Consider the following 13,407-nt stretch of genomic DNA (forward strand, 5'->3'; position numbering starts at 1 on the left):
CCTTACTCCGCTATTCTTAAGAGCTCTATCCAGCTCTCTCTTGAAAGCATCCAACGAACTGGCCTCCACTGCCTTCTGAGGCAGAGAATTACACACCTTCACCACCCTCTGACTGAAAAAGTTCTTCCTCATCTCCGTTCTAAATGGCCTACCCCTTATTCTCAAACTGTGGCCCCTTGTTCTGGACTCCCCCAACATTGGGAACATGTTATCTGCCTCTAATGTGTCCAATCCCCTAATTATCTTATATGTTTCAATAAGATCCCCCCTCATCCTTCTAAATTCCAGTGTATACAAGCCCAATCGCTCCAGCCTTTCAACATACACCACCTATCTTAGTATCATCTGCATATTTACTAATCCAATTTGCCACACCATCATCCAGATCATTAATGTAAATGACAAACAACAGTGGACCTCTCGTTGTTGCATACTCTCATCCTCTCATTATGAAGGCCAACATGCCATTAGCTTTCTTCACTGCCTGCTGGACCTGCATGCTTACTTTCAGTGACTGGTGTACAAAGACACCAAGGTCTCGTTGCACTTCCACTTTACCTAATATGACACCATTGAGATAATAATGTGCCTCCTTATTTTTGCCGCCAAAGTGGATAACCTCACATTTATCTACATTATACTGCATCTGCCCACTCACTCAACCTGTCCAAGTCATCCTGCAACCTCCTAACATTCTCTTCGCAGTTCACACTACCACCTAGCTTTGTATCATCCACAAACTTGCTAGTGTTACTTCTGATTCCATCATCCAAATCATTTTATATATATTGTAAATGGTTGTGGCCCCAGCACCGAGCCTTGCGGCACTCCACTCTCCATTACCAGCCATTCTAAAACGGACCCGTTTATTCCTACTCTTTGCTTCCTGTCTGCCAACCAATTCTCTATCCATGTCGATACCCTACCCCCAATACCATGTACTCTAATTTTGCTCCGAAACCTCCCCTATGGTACCTTATCAAAAGTTTTCTGAAAGTCTAGATACATTACATCCACTGGCTCTCCTTCATCCATTTTACTTGTCAGATCCTCAAAAAATTCCAGAAGATTAATCAAGCAGGATTTGCCTTTCAGAAATCCATGCTGACTTGGACTAATCCTGTTACCGCTGTCCAAGTGCGCCGTTATTACCTCTTTAATAATTGACTCCAGCATCTTCCCCACCAGAACAAGGGGCCACAGTTTAAGGTCCAGAACAAGGGGCCACAGTTTAAGTCCAGAACAAGGAGCCACAGTTTCAGGTCCAGAACAAGGGGCCACAGTTTAAGAATAAGGGGTAGGCCATTTAGAACGGAGATGAGGAAGAACTTTTTCAGTCAGAGAGTGGTGAAGGTGTGGAATTCTCTGCCTCAGAAGGCAGTGGAGGCCAGTTCGTTGGATGCTTTCATGAGAGCTGGCTAGAGCTCTTAAGGATAGCGGAGTGAGGGGGTATGGGGAGAAGGCAGGAACGGGGTACTGATTGAGAGTGATCAGCCATGATCGCATTGAATGGCGGTGCTGGCTCGAAGGGCTGAATGGCCTACTCCTGCACCTATTGTCTATTGTCTACCACAGATGTCAGGCTAACTAGCCTATAATTCCCCGCTTTCTCTCACTCCTTTCTTGAAAAGTGGGATAACATTTGCTACCCTCCAAAACACAGGAACTGATCCTGAAACTATTGAACATTGGAAAATGATCACCAATGTGTCCACGATTTCTAGAGTTACCTCCTTGGGTACCCTGGGATGTAGACCATCAGGCCCTGGGGATTTAGCAGCCTTCAGTCCCATCAGTCTACCCATTACTATTTCTCGCCTAATGCAAATTTCTTTCAGTTCCTCTGTCTCCCCTGATCCTCTGTCCACTAGTACATCTGGTACATGAAGCGATTATGTAATGAACTTTATTCCAAAAGAAGGCACATTGTGTGGGTCAGGCAACATCCCCGGAGAACATGGATAGGTAACTTTTGGGGTGGGAAGGAAACCTTGGAGAAGGGGCAGGATAAAGCATGGGAAGTAATAGGGAACACAGGCTAGCCGGGGGGGTGGGGGGCTGACTCACTCTGACTCTGTCTTCACTCTGACCATGGAGTCGGTCCAAGACAGAAAGGTCATTATGAGCATGGGAAATGGAGGTAAAATGGTTAGCAATTGGAGAACTGATGTACAGGAGGTCACATTGGGAACACTGGATGCAGTCGATGAGGTTAAAGGAGGTGCACATGAAGCTCTGTCTCAACTTGTAGGACAGAGTGGTCCCTGCATGGAGCCAAGGGATGAGGTATAGGGATATGTGCTTCTTCAGTTGCAGGGGATAGTACCTGGGGAGGTAGTGGTTTGGGTGGAAGGGATGAACCAAAGAGTTGAGGAGTGAGCAGTCTCTGGAAGGCAGAAAGAAGTGGAGATGGAAAGATGTAACTGGTGGAGAGATCACATTTGAAGGTGATGGAAATGTTGGACGATGATGTGTTGGATGCAGAGGCTAGTAGGCCGAAAGGTGAGGACCAGGGGAACTCTACCCTATTTCCATGTGGGTGGACAGAGAGCGAGAGCAGAACTATGCGTCACCGAAGGGAAGTGGGTGAGGGATCCTGCTATGTCCACAGGGGACACTTGGATATCCTAGAATGGAAAGCCTCATCTTGGGAGAAAATGCGGTAGAGACGGAAGATTTTAAGAGCAGGGGATAGCGCTTTTGCAAGAGTTAGTGTAGTCCGCACAACTGTGGGAGTCAGCAGGTTTGTTGTAGATGTCAGTAGAGAGTTACATAGAAAGTAGGTGCAAAAGTAGGCCATTGGGCCCATCGAGCCAGCACCGCCATTCAATGTGATCATGGCTGATCATCCAGAATAAGTACCATGTTCATGCCTTCTCCCCATATCCCTTGATTTCGTTAGCCCGAAGAGCTATATCTTTAAAAAATATATATTTTTATTGCTTTTTCTGAACAGCATACAAAAACACTTAACATACCATAACATAACATAACATAACAAGGCACATCAACAACAAGGCACATTTAGGCACCTGAAGGCACTTCAAATATAAAGAAAGTAAGGCACGTTTCTGCTGTAGTACATGTTTACAACAAACTATTCCTCATCATAGTGGATAGGGAATAAACAAAAACAAACTTGGTAAAAATAACTATATATATATATATGTGTGTATGTATATGTATATGTATATATATATATATAAATATAAACTGCTCCCACCTTTAATATCCTAACCAGACAATAATCACAATGGAAATAAAGACAGACAGCAGTTCACTACAAGGCCTCAGTAAAATCTTCCCCCTCCAGAAATTTCATAAACGAGCCCCAAATCTTTTAAAAAGTGTCGTATTTCCCCTTAACTATATGTAAGTTTCTCCAAAGCAAGACACTGCAGTAATCCATCAACCCAACTTTGCTCGTTTGGTCTATAAACTGATATCCATGACGGAGCAATTTAATGTTTAGCTTCAAGCAGACAAAATATAAACATCTTCGTATCTGTATTGTTAAGTTCACAGCTTACTGGGAAACACCTGAAAATACAATGTTTAGGACATAGTGGAAGCTTCTCTTTCGTGGCAATAGATAAAGTTATCTCCTTCCATTACTCTTGGATGATGGGGCATTCCCAAAGGCAATGAAACAAGCTACCCTCATGTACACCACATTTGTTGCACAGATCAGGTGTATTAGGGTTAATGCGATGCAGTAAAATAGGAGTAATATCATTATCCATTTGTACTGGAGTAAATTGAACCGCGTATTTATTGTTTGGACTTGAGACTAAACATATATACTGCCATTCTTCTGCAGTAATTTCTTCATCAAGATCTGAACACCACGCAAGCCTTTTATCTTCTGAAAATTCCTTTGCTGTAGCTCTAATAATTTGGTAAAACCGTGAGATTTGGCCACCTGCCTCACGAGGTTTTAAAGCCACCTTTTCTAAAGAGTTTTGAGTTGGCAGACCTATTTTATTCTGAATATCATTAATTTTAATACCAGCTATCTCGCCGTTGCTTCTAATTCCAATAGCTAAAGGCTCAATGGCCAGAACAAAAAGTAGAGGTGACAGGGGGCACCCTTGCCTTGTGCCTCTGGAGAGAGAAAACTGTTCTGATACCATATAATTGGTCATTACTGAAGCCCTTGAATCATAATATAAGATTTTAATACAATTGAGGAAGTAACTGCCAATTCCAAAATGATTAAGCACTTCAAATAGGTATTCATGTCCAACCCTATCAAAGGGTTTTCAGCATCTAGTCCTACCACAGCCGCATCTGGGGACTCTTTCTTTGCATATATAATATTCAACACTCTACGTATATTATGGAAGCCCTGTCTTCCTTTAATAAAACCATTTTGATCTGGAGCAACAATACATGGCAGGTGTTTCTCAAGCCTCCGTGCAAGAACTTTTGCTATTATTTTCAATCGGAGTTGATCAAAGAAATGGGGTGAAAGGTTTCACACTTTGTGGAGGGCTTTCCTGGCATTAACCACATAGTAATTTACCACATAGTAAGGATTTACTACCCGGTCCTTGCAGCGGTTGGTATCACTGGTAAGACACTAGATCTCATTTTATGGTTCCAATTTTCCCGTTCCGTCCCAACATAGTACAGATGCCTCAAAATTATGTTGATGCTGCCTCACCCGATGAATGTTTCTAGCATTAATCTGGCTTCAAATATCTATTTTTATATGGTTGATCTTTTTAATGCCCGCTTTTCGCAGCCGGCGATGTTGAATTGCGGGCGATCCCGTTGATTTGTGTAATGGCAGCGTTCACAATTCTGCAATTCCTTGTGATCTTGGTTCCTCAATCCATTTTGTTACCACTACCGATGCTCACTTCAGCACTTTAGGTTCCAATGATGGGCCAACTGGCGATCAGTTGTTCACTGGAATGGATGGCGTTGTCGTCCCAGGCCAGGTTCTAAACAGCTGCAAACAGCCCCCCCCCCCTCCTTGTCCGCCAATGCACAACCTCCCCCCACCCCCCCCCCCCCCCCCCCCGCCCTTGTATTCCAAGTGGAGGCCAGTAGATTAAATTTCTAGTCTGCGATTCCCAGCCCCGGCATAAGGATCAGAAGGAATGGATTAGGTTTAGAACATTTGAACTAATTTTTTTGTTTTTCCCTCATTACAGTTAATTCACTGGCAATTGTGATCCTCTCTCGGAGTCAATGTGGCCTCTCCAAATGCGTCTCTCGCTATCTGGTGGCAATGGCCACGGCTGATTTAACGGGTGTTGTCTTTGGGGTTGTACTGGAACAGATTACTTATATTTATCTTTATGCTCGTTCCTTGCTCATTACTCCAATTTGCTCTATGACAATTGTCTTGGGGTTAGCGAGCACGGATTGCTCCGTTTGGCTAACTGTGGCTTTCACGTTCGATCGCTGTATCGCAATTTGTAGTCAAAAGCTGCGGGCGCGATACTGCACCGAGAGAATTGCTAACGCGGTGATAACTATTGTCGGTATAGGGAGCTGTGCAAGATGCCTACCGTTTTACTTTACAGTGGAACCTTACGTGGTTATTGACAACGTGCCATTACGATGCACCACCAAACGTGAATACTTTACCTCTACCTCGTGGAAAGCATTTCAGTTGTTCAACAGTATCGTTACACCTTTAATGCCAATCTGCTTGATTGTATTTTTCAATACTATAACTGTCAGTCATATTGTAGCGGCAAATAAAGTACGCCAGGGTCTGCGAAATGGCAGTGAAAATCAGAAGGATCCCGAGGTGAAGAACCGGAGAAAGTCAATGATTTTGTTGCTCGCACTGTCGGCCAATTTCATATTGCTCTGGATACCCTTTATAGTATCTACCATGAGGTGGCAAGTTCAAAATTATTTTTACACAGACAGGTATTTGAATACCCCCACATTTATCCTACAGCAATTTGGGTTTATATTGCAATTTCTCTGTACCTGCACAAACACATGTATCTACACGTTGTCACAGAGCAAATTCAGAAAGAAGCTGATGAAAGGAGTGAAATATCTGTTCACATTAAACGGACAGCTTTGTGGATGAAATGCAAGTCCAATTCCAATTTTTGTTTCGTGTTCACATGAATAGTCACAGGTTAAGGTAATAGCTAATGAATCTACCTAGCTCGGTGCTTAAACGCCTCAAGCTTAAAATTTCCAACCGAGGCAGCAAAAACATAATTTAGTTTAGCAGGATAAATGTGCTAACCGATTAGGTGGCTATGATGCGTTTTCTACATTTATGGAATGACATTCCAAATCCCAGGAGTATATGGATCTATGAAACATGCGTGGACATTTTCAGGAACAGAAGGAGCAATTCAACTGGGAGTTATTCCCAATTCAACTGGGAGACAGTAGACAATAGGCAATCGACGATCGATAATAGGTACAGGAGTAAGCCATTCGGCCCTTCGAGCCAGCACCGCCATTCACGGTGATCATGGCTGATCATCCACAACCAGTACGCCGTTCCTGCCTTCTCCCCATTTCCCTTGACTCCGCTATCTTGAAGAGCTCTATCTCTCTTGAAAGTATCCAGAGAATTGGCCTCCACTGCCTTCTGAGGCGGAGAATTCCACAGCTTCACAACTCTCTGGGTGAAAAGGTTTTTCCTCATCTCCGTTCTAAATGGCCCTCCCCTTAGTTTTAACATAAATGCAGAACTGAAATAGAATGAGCCATAACAAACCAGATTTCATACATTAATCATGTTTAAAATGTTGATTAATACTGATTCTGTCGGTAAACTGACGGTCAGCACAACGGAAATGTGCAACAGTTGGCAGAGAAAACAGGTCTTAGCCAGATATTGTCATTCTTGCAGTATTTGATGGATGAGGCACACATGTTGAGAAGGGCTGGTGTCTTCAATGCGTCCCTGACCTGACAAGCAATGCTCGCATTCTCAATACAAATATATATCTGTGTTGGAAAGAAGTGCATATGCTGGTTTAAATCGAAGATAGACACAAAATGCAGGAGTAACTCAGCGGGATAGGCAGCATCGCTGGAAAGAATGAATGGGTGACGTTTCGGGTCGAGACCCTTCTTTAAACAAATATATATCTCATCTATCCTGTTCCTTCCACGAATCATCTCGCACGACGGTCTAGAAACGTGGGACACGTCATCGGCCCACTCTTATGAGTTAAGTTTCCACACCTTTCATGCTTGATTTTGTTTTGATTTGTCTTTACTTGCAAGAACAAAAACATAACTTTTGAATTGACCATTATTTAAACTGCCTAGAGATTATAACCACACGTCTTAAATTTGTAGGGAGGCAGCACCATTCGTTTGGGTAAAAATGCAAATCTGTGGCAATACGTTAATGTCCATGATCTGATGAAGGGTCTTCGTCCTGAGCGGTATAATTCTTCTCCGACCCACGATGTTTACTGCTTATTTCCGCCTTTTTTAATGTTTATTTTCTGTTTCAGATGTCCACGGTCTACAGTTATATTTCATTTTATTGCATTTCTTTTAACTGCGTTATTTTTCTAAAACATTAGTTAAAACATAGAAACATAGAAAATAGGTGCTGGAGGAGGCCATTCGGCCCTTCGAGCCAGCACCGCCATTCATTGCGATAATGGCTGATCATCCACAAACAATAACCCGTGCCTACCTTCTCCCCATATCCCTTGACTCCACTAATCCGTAGAGGTCTATGTAACTCTCTCTTAAATCCATCCAGTGATTTGGCCTCCACTGCCCTCTGGCAGAGAATTCCACAAATTCACAACTCTCTGTGTGAAAAAGCTTCTTCTCACCTCAGTTTTAAGTGGCCTCCCCTTTATTCTAAGACTGTGGCCCTTGGTTCAGGACTCATCCAACTTTGGGAACATTTTTCCTGCATCTAGCTTGTCCAGTCCTTTTATAATTTTATATGTTTCTATAAGATCCCCTCTCATCCTTCTAAACTCCAGTGAATAGAAGCCTAGTCTTTTCAATCTTTCCTCATAGGACAGTCCCGCCATCCCAGGGATCAATCTCGTGAACCTACGCTGCACTGCCTCAATTGTCCTTCCTCAAATTAGGAGACCAAAACTGTACACAATACTCCAGACGTGGTCTTACCAGGAACCTATACAACTGCAGAAGGACCTCTTTACTCCTATACTGAAATCCTCTTGATATGGCCAATTAGCTTTCTTCATTACCTGCACGTCAACTTTCAGTGACTGGTGTACAATGACACCCAGGTCTCGCTGCACCTCCCCCTTACCTAACCTAACACCATTGAGATAATGATCTGCCTCCTTGTTTTTGCCGCCAAAGTGGATAACCTCACATTGATCTATATTATTCTGCATCTGCCACGCATCTGCCCACTCACCCACCCTGCCACCTCCTAACATCCTCTTCACAGTTCACACTGCCACCCAGCTTTGTGTCATCCGAAAACTTGCTAGTGTTGCTTCTAATTCCATCTTCCAAATCATTAATATATATGGTAAACTGTTGCGGCCCCAACACCGAGCCTCTCGGCATTCCATTCGCCACCGCCTGCCATTCTGAAAAGGACCCGTTTACTCCTACTCTTTGGTTCCTGTCTGCCAACCAATTTTCTATCCATGTGAACACCCTACCCCCAATACCATTTTCTCTAATTTTAGTCACTAATCTCACGTACGGGACATTATCAAGGGCTTTCTGAAAGTCTAGATACACTACATCCACTGGCTCCCCTTCATCCGTTTCACTTGTCACATCCTCAAAAAAATCCAGAAGATTAGTCAAGCATGATTTCCCTTTCATAAATCCATGCTGACTTGGACTTATCATTTTACCGCTTTCCAAATGCACTGTTATTACCTCTTTAATAATTGACTCCAGCTTCTTTCCCACCACCGAAATCAGGGTAACTGGTCTGTAATTCTCTGTTTTCTCTCACGCTCCTTTATTGAAAAGTGGGATAACATTAGCTAACCTCCAATCCATATGAACTGATCCTGAATCTATTGAATCTATAGTTACGTTTCCATTAATTTTCTGAAGGGAACCGCTCTTCAATAGCAGGATGAGAGTCTTGTACTCTCTCACATACAACGGGATCACTGTGTGAAAATGTACCTGTGTGTTGAATGGATAACATGACAGCTGACGGTCATGAACATTTTTGTTATATGTGCAATAGGAAAGGACAGTCTATGCTTGTATCACCTGGTGGTTAGAAGAGCGATCGGGAGACGTGGGGTCCTGTGGAGTCCTCTGCGAAAATCGAAAACCTGCGGATACTGGTTCAATTTATATCTGCGGTTAAGAGAACAGCAATTATTTTAGGTAGAAAAAAATGCTGGGGTAACTCAGCGGGTCAGGCAGCATCTCTGGAGAGAAGGAATGGGTGATGCATCGGGTCGAGAACCTTCTTCAGCTCGACCCGAAACGTCACCCATTCCTTCTCTCCAAAGATGCTGCCTGACCCGCTGAGTTACTCCAGCATTTTGTGTCTGCCTTCGATTTAACCCAGCATCTGCAGTTCTTTCCTGCAACTATTTTTAGGTGTACTTACACTGATGCGTCGAGCAACACGTAAATGCTGCGACCGCCTGTTTCTCACGTGACTGTATTATAAAGGGAAAATCCTCAGTGGACAGAACCGCAAATGGTATTTTTAACAGCAGTGTTGGAAAGCGACTATCAAGAACGGGCTTATCATTAGATGGGACCACCTGTTGTCAAGCTCCTATAAAATGGCACACGAACAGTTGCCATTTGGTTTACATAGAAACATAGAAAATAGGTGCAGGAGTAGGCCATTCGGCCCTTCGAGCCTGCACCGCTATTCAATATGATCATGGCTGATCATCCAGCTCAGTAATCTGTACCTGCCTTTTCTCCATACCCCCTCATCCCTTTAGCCATAAGGGGCACATCTAACTCCCTCTTAAATATAGCCAATGAACTGGCCTCAACTACCTTCTGTGGCAGAGAATTCCACAGACTCACCACTCTGTGTGAAGAAATGTTTTCTCATCTCGGTCCTAAAAGACTTCCCCCTTATCCTTAAGCTGTGACCCCTGGTTCTGGACTTCCCCAACATCGGGAACAATCTTCCCGCATCTAGCCTCTCCAACCCCTTAAGAATTTTATATGTTTCAATAAGATCCCCCCTCAGTCTTCTAAATTCCAGCGAGTTTGGCCTTCTCTGACCATCAGGTGTGGTTCGCTACTTATTGCAAATTTGAGTTCCCCGCCTCCAGCTGACTCCAGCTGTCATCTACCGGCCTCTATCGCACCATTATTTGCACTCCTACGTATACTCGGACAACCTTCGCTGTTCCCTCTCAGTCATAATATAGAGTCTTGTCGTGGTTTTCTTCAACTTCGAAATTAAGACAGGCGACACGGAGAATTCTTCGAGAAGTTAAAAGCCTTTATTTGCAAACAACGGCTGGAACAATCAGGAAGTCAACCATCTGACTGCCCACTTAGTACATCGGGCAGTCTATGTTTATAGGATTATTCCAAACCTTATCTTTTTACATTACCTCATACCCACACTCCTCTATAATAATTCATTTCTTTGCAGTCCTCCTGTCTGGTCTGCCACCATTAAATCCCATTACCCTTATCTTAATACTCTTATCTCTTCACATTCCCCCACCCTTGTTTTCTATTCTAGTTCATCCATCCTCCCAAGACATATGTTTTCTCTTCTCTTGCCACCATTATCTTTCATCCAAATGTGACAAGGCAAAGATATAATGATGTACAGGCAATGCCTAAGCCAAAGGGTACCAAAGTAGGAATACCTAAGGATTAAGTCTAAGGACCAAATATGGAATAAGGGATCTAAGGACTGCTGAGGAATAATGCCAGGCTAACTGAGGAATGCCTAAGAGTACACATGCTACACAGTTAACACTTGAATGTCTGAATAGTTACAATGTGTATGCTGCACAGTTACACTTGAATGTCTGAATTTTGTGCACTATACAAAATATCTACTCCCAAAGTCTCAGCCGGGAACCTCGACTTAATTGATATTTTTTGCCACCACAAACCCGTTGAGTTGTTGCAACGCTCCGTATTTTTCGTTCTAGATTCCATCATCTGCTGCCTCAATTGACAGTGTGATATGGCCTTCCTGTTTAGAACAAAAGTGACATTTTAAATGTGTTGGCTTTCATAGATAACTGCTCTTCCCTGTACATAGTTCCACGATTATTTATTGGTGCGGGCAATGATAGCCCTTATTTATCATTAAATCAAGAATAATTGAGTGAGTGCTTGGAGAGTCTTTTATTCCATTGCTAACACTTCTCTTAGCGACGTTGTTTGGTTTATTCGTGGCGTCGGATTTAATTACACCATTTCCATCCTTCTAGTATACAACTTCATCACATTATTCTCACATTCCCCCTATCGTGTTTACTTAAGACGTCATCATTAATTTGTTATCACGTAATACCGGTTGCAATGCAGTCTGGAGTATCATTAGCCACTGAAAATACTTTTCGAAAACTCTCCAAAATTTGACAGTTATTGCTAATTTGGTTTGCCCAGTTGATCATTTCATCACATACTCTGGTAGTTTCTTATTTTTTTACCACACTATCCCACATATTTCTGGCCTCAAATAGATCTGCGTCAATGCGCACTGTCCATAGTTTTGTTTCGGACATGAACTGTCTTGATCAGTTTTATCAATTAAGATTTATCTTCTTGTTTACCTGACACCACTGCTGCTGTCCCTTCAATAATAAGAGCAATCATTTCTCGCAGAGAAGACGTACAAACACATACTTACTTCGCTGGTCTTTATTTCCCCTACAAAAATAGTTTTTCATTGTTTGGGAAAGAATACTAGATGTACACCAACTTTCATTGTCTTCTGTTTTATAATATGGAACCAGCTGCTCCTATTTTCTCAGATGAACCACATTCTTTGCCAATTGTTCAATGGCACTTATGCCCTGAGCTGCACAAGAATATCTATCTCACTTACCATATTTCCAGATACATGCATGCTTTTCCACTCCCACAACCCAGGTGGAATCTTACCCTCGGGGAGTTAAACGTCTGGGGAAAGTATGCTCAGTGTCCTTAGTCACCAACAGCATTAATTATATGGTTGTCAAATAAGTTAATGAAAACCATTCGGATCACTGTATCCATGGTAGTCGTGCGTTTGCGTATGGCCTCACTGTGGTTGTTGAGGAAGGCAAAATCAGAAAGGTCGGTATGAAAATGAGCAGTGGAGGACACGGGCCTCCTCGGCATCTGCAGCACCGCTCTTGTTCCACCGGCCCCAACCCCCCTCGGTCTGAAGAGGGATAGTGTCTCCATAGTCCTCAAATTCACCCCATACAGCACATTATCCTCCAACACTTTCCCTACCTCCAACGGGATCCATCCGCTAGCCATAACTTCCCATCTCCGCTTTTCACAGGGACCCTTCCTTCCGCAACTCCCTGCTAATTCCTCCATTCCCATCCAAAGTAGTCCCTCACCAGATGCTTTGCAGTGCGACCCGCAGGACATGCAACACCCGACCCTATACCTCCTCCCTCGACTCCGTCCAAGGACCTTGACAAGCCTTTCATGTGAGGGAGATGTTCACTTGCACATCCTCCAACTTCATCCACTGTATCCGCTGTTCCAGGTGTGGACTCCTATATATCGGCAAGCCTAAGCGCAGGCATGGCAATCGTTTAGCTGAATACTTCCGCTCAGTCCGCCTAGGCCTACCCTATCACCCGGTTGCTAAACTCCTTAACTCCCCTCCCATTCCAACACTTACCTTTCTGTCCTGGGCCAACGCAAATTGGAGGAACAATACATATTTCATCTGTTTTTCATAGTTTTTAGTTTTAGAGATACAGCGCGGAAACAGGCCCTTCGACCCACCGGGTCCGCACCGACCAGCTATCCCCGCATATTAACATTCTCTTACGCACACAAGGGACAAATTACACATACTCCAAGCCAATTTATCTACATACCGGTATGTCTTTAGAGTATGGGAGAAAACTCACGCAGGTCACGGGGAGAATGTACAAACTCCGCACAGACAGCACCTGTAGTCGGGATCGAACCCGTGTCTCCGGCGCTGCAAGCGCTGTGAGGCAGCAACTCTACCGCTGTGCCACCCTCATACCCATGCGGGGTGAATATTGATTTCTCTAACTTCAAGTAACCACGTGCTGTCCCTCTCTCTCCATCCCTCCCCATCCTAGTTCTCCGATTAGTTTAATTGTCTTTCTGATTAAATATTACTGAATATATGCCTCGCTGTCAACTTCCCGGCAGCTAACAATGTACCATTCCACATTTCCTTGATTATCGTATCTTTTGATCTGTGTTGTCACACCTCACCCTTCAATATCTCCATGTCTCCCTCTCCTCTGACTCACAATCGGAAGAAGGGTCTCGACCCGA

General features: G+C 43.6%; 1 protein-coding gene across 3 annotated transcripts in view; it reads left to right on the plus strand.

Annotated features, from left to right (window-relative positions):
- Positions 1-13,407, plus strand: part of LOC144611828 (uncharacterized) — a 62,548-nt gene that overhangs the window by 17,409 nt on the left and 31,732 nt on the right. The window contains exon 4 of one of the 3 annotated variants that reach the window (XR_013549584.1): positions 9,161-9,298. The exons of 1 other annotated variant lie outside the window; for it this stretch is intronic. The gene's annotated coding sequence lies outside the window, so the exon portion shown is untranslated. Of the gene's footprint in view, positions 1-5,162; positions 9,110-9,160; positions 9,299-13,407 lie in introns of those variants that run through there. One more of the 3 variants, XR_013549585.1, reaches the window with a different exon arrangement.

The sequence above is a fragment of the Rhinoraja longicauda genome, chromosome 41 (assembly GCF_053455715.1).
Source record: "Rhinoraja longicauda isolate Sanriku21f chromosome 41, sRhiLon1.1, whole genome shotgun sequence".
Taxonomy (NCBI): domain Eukaryota; kingdom Metazoa; phylum Chordata; class Chondrichthyes; order Rajiformes; family Arhynchobatidae; genus Rhinoraja; species Rhinoraja longicauda.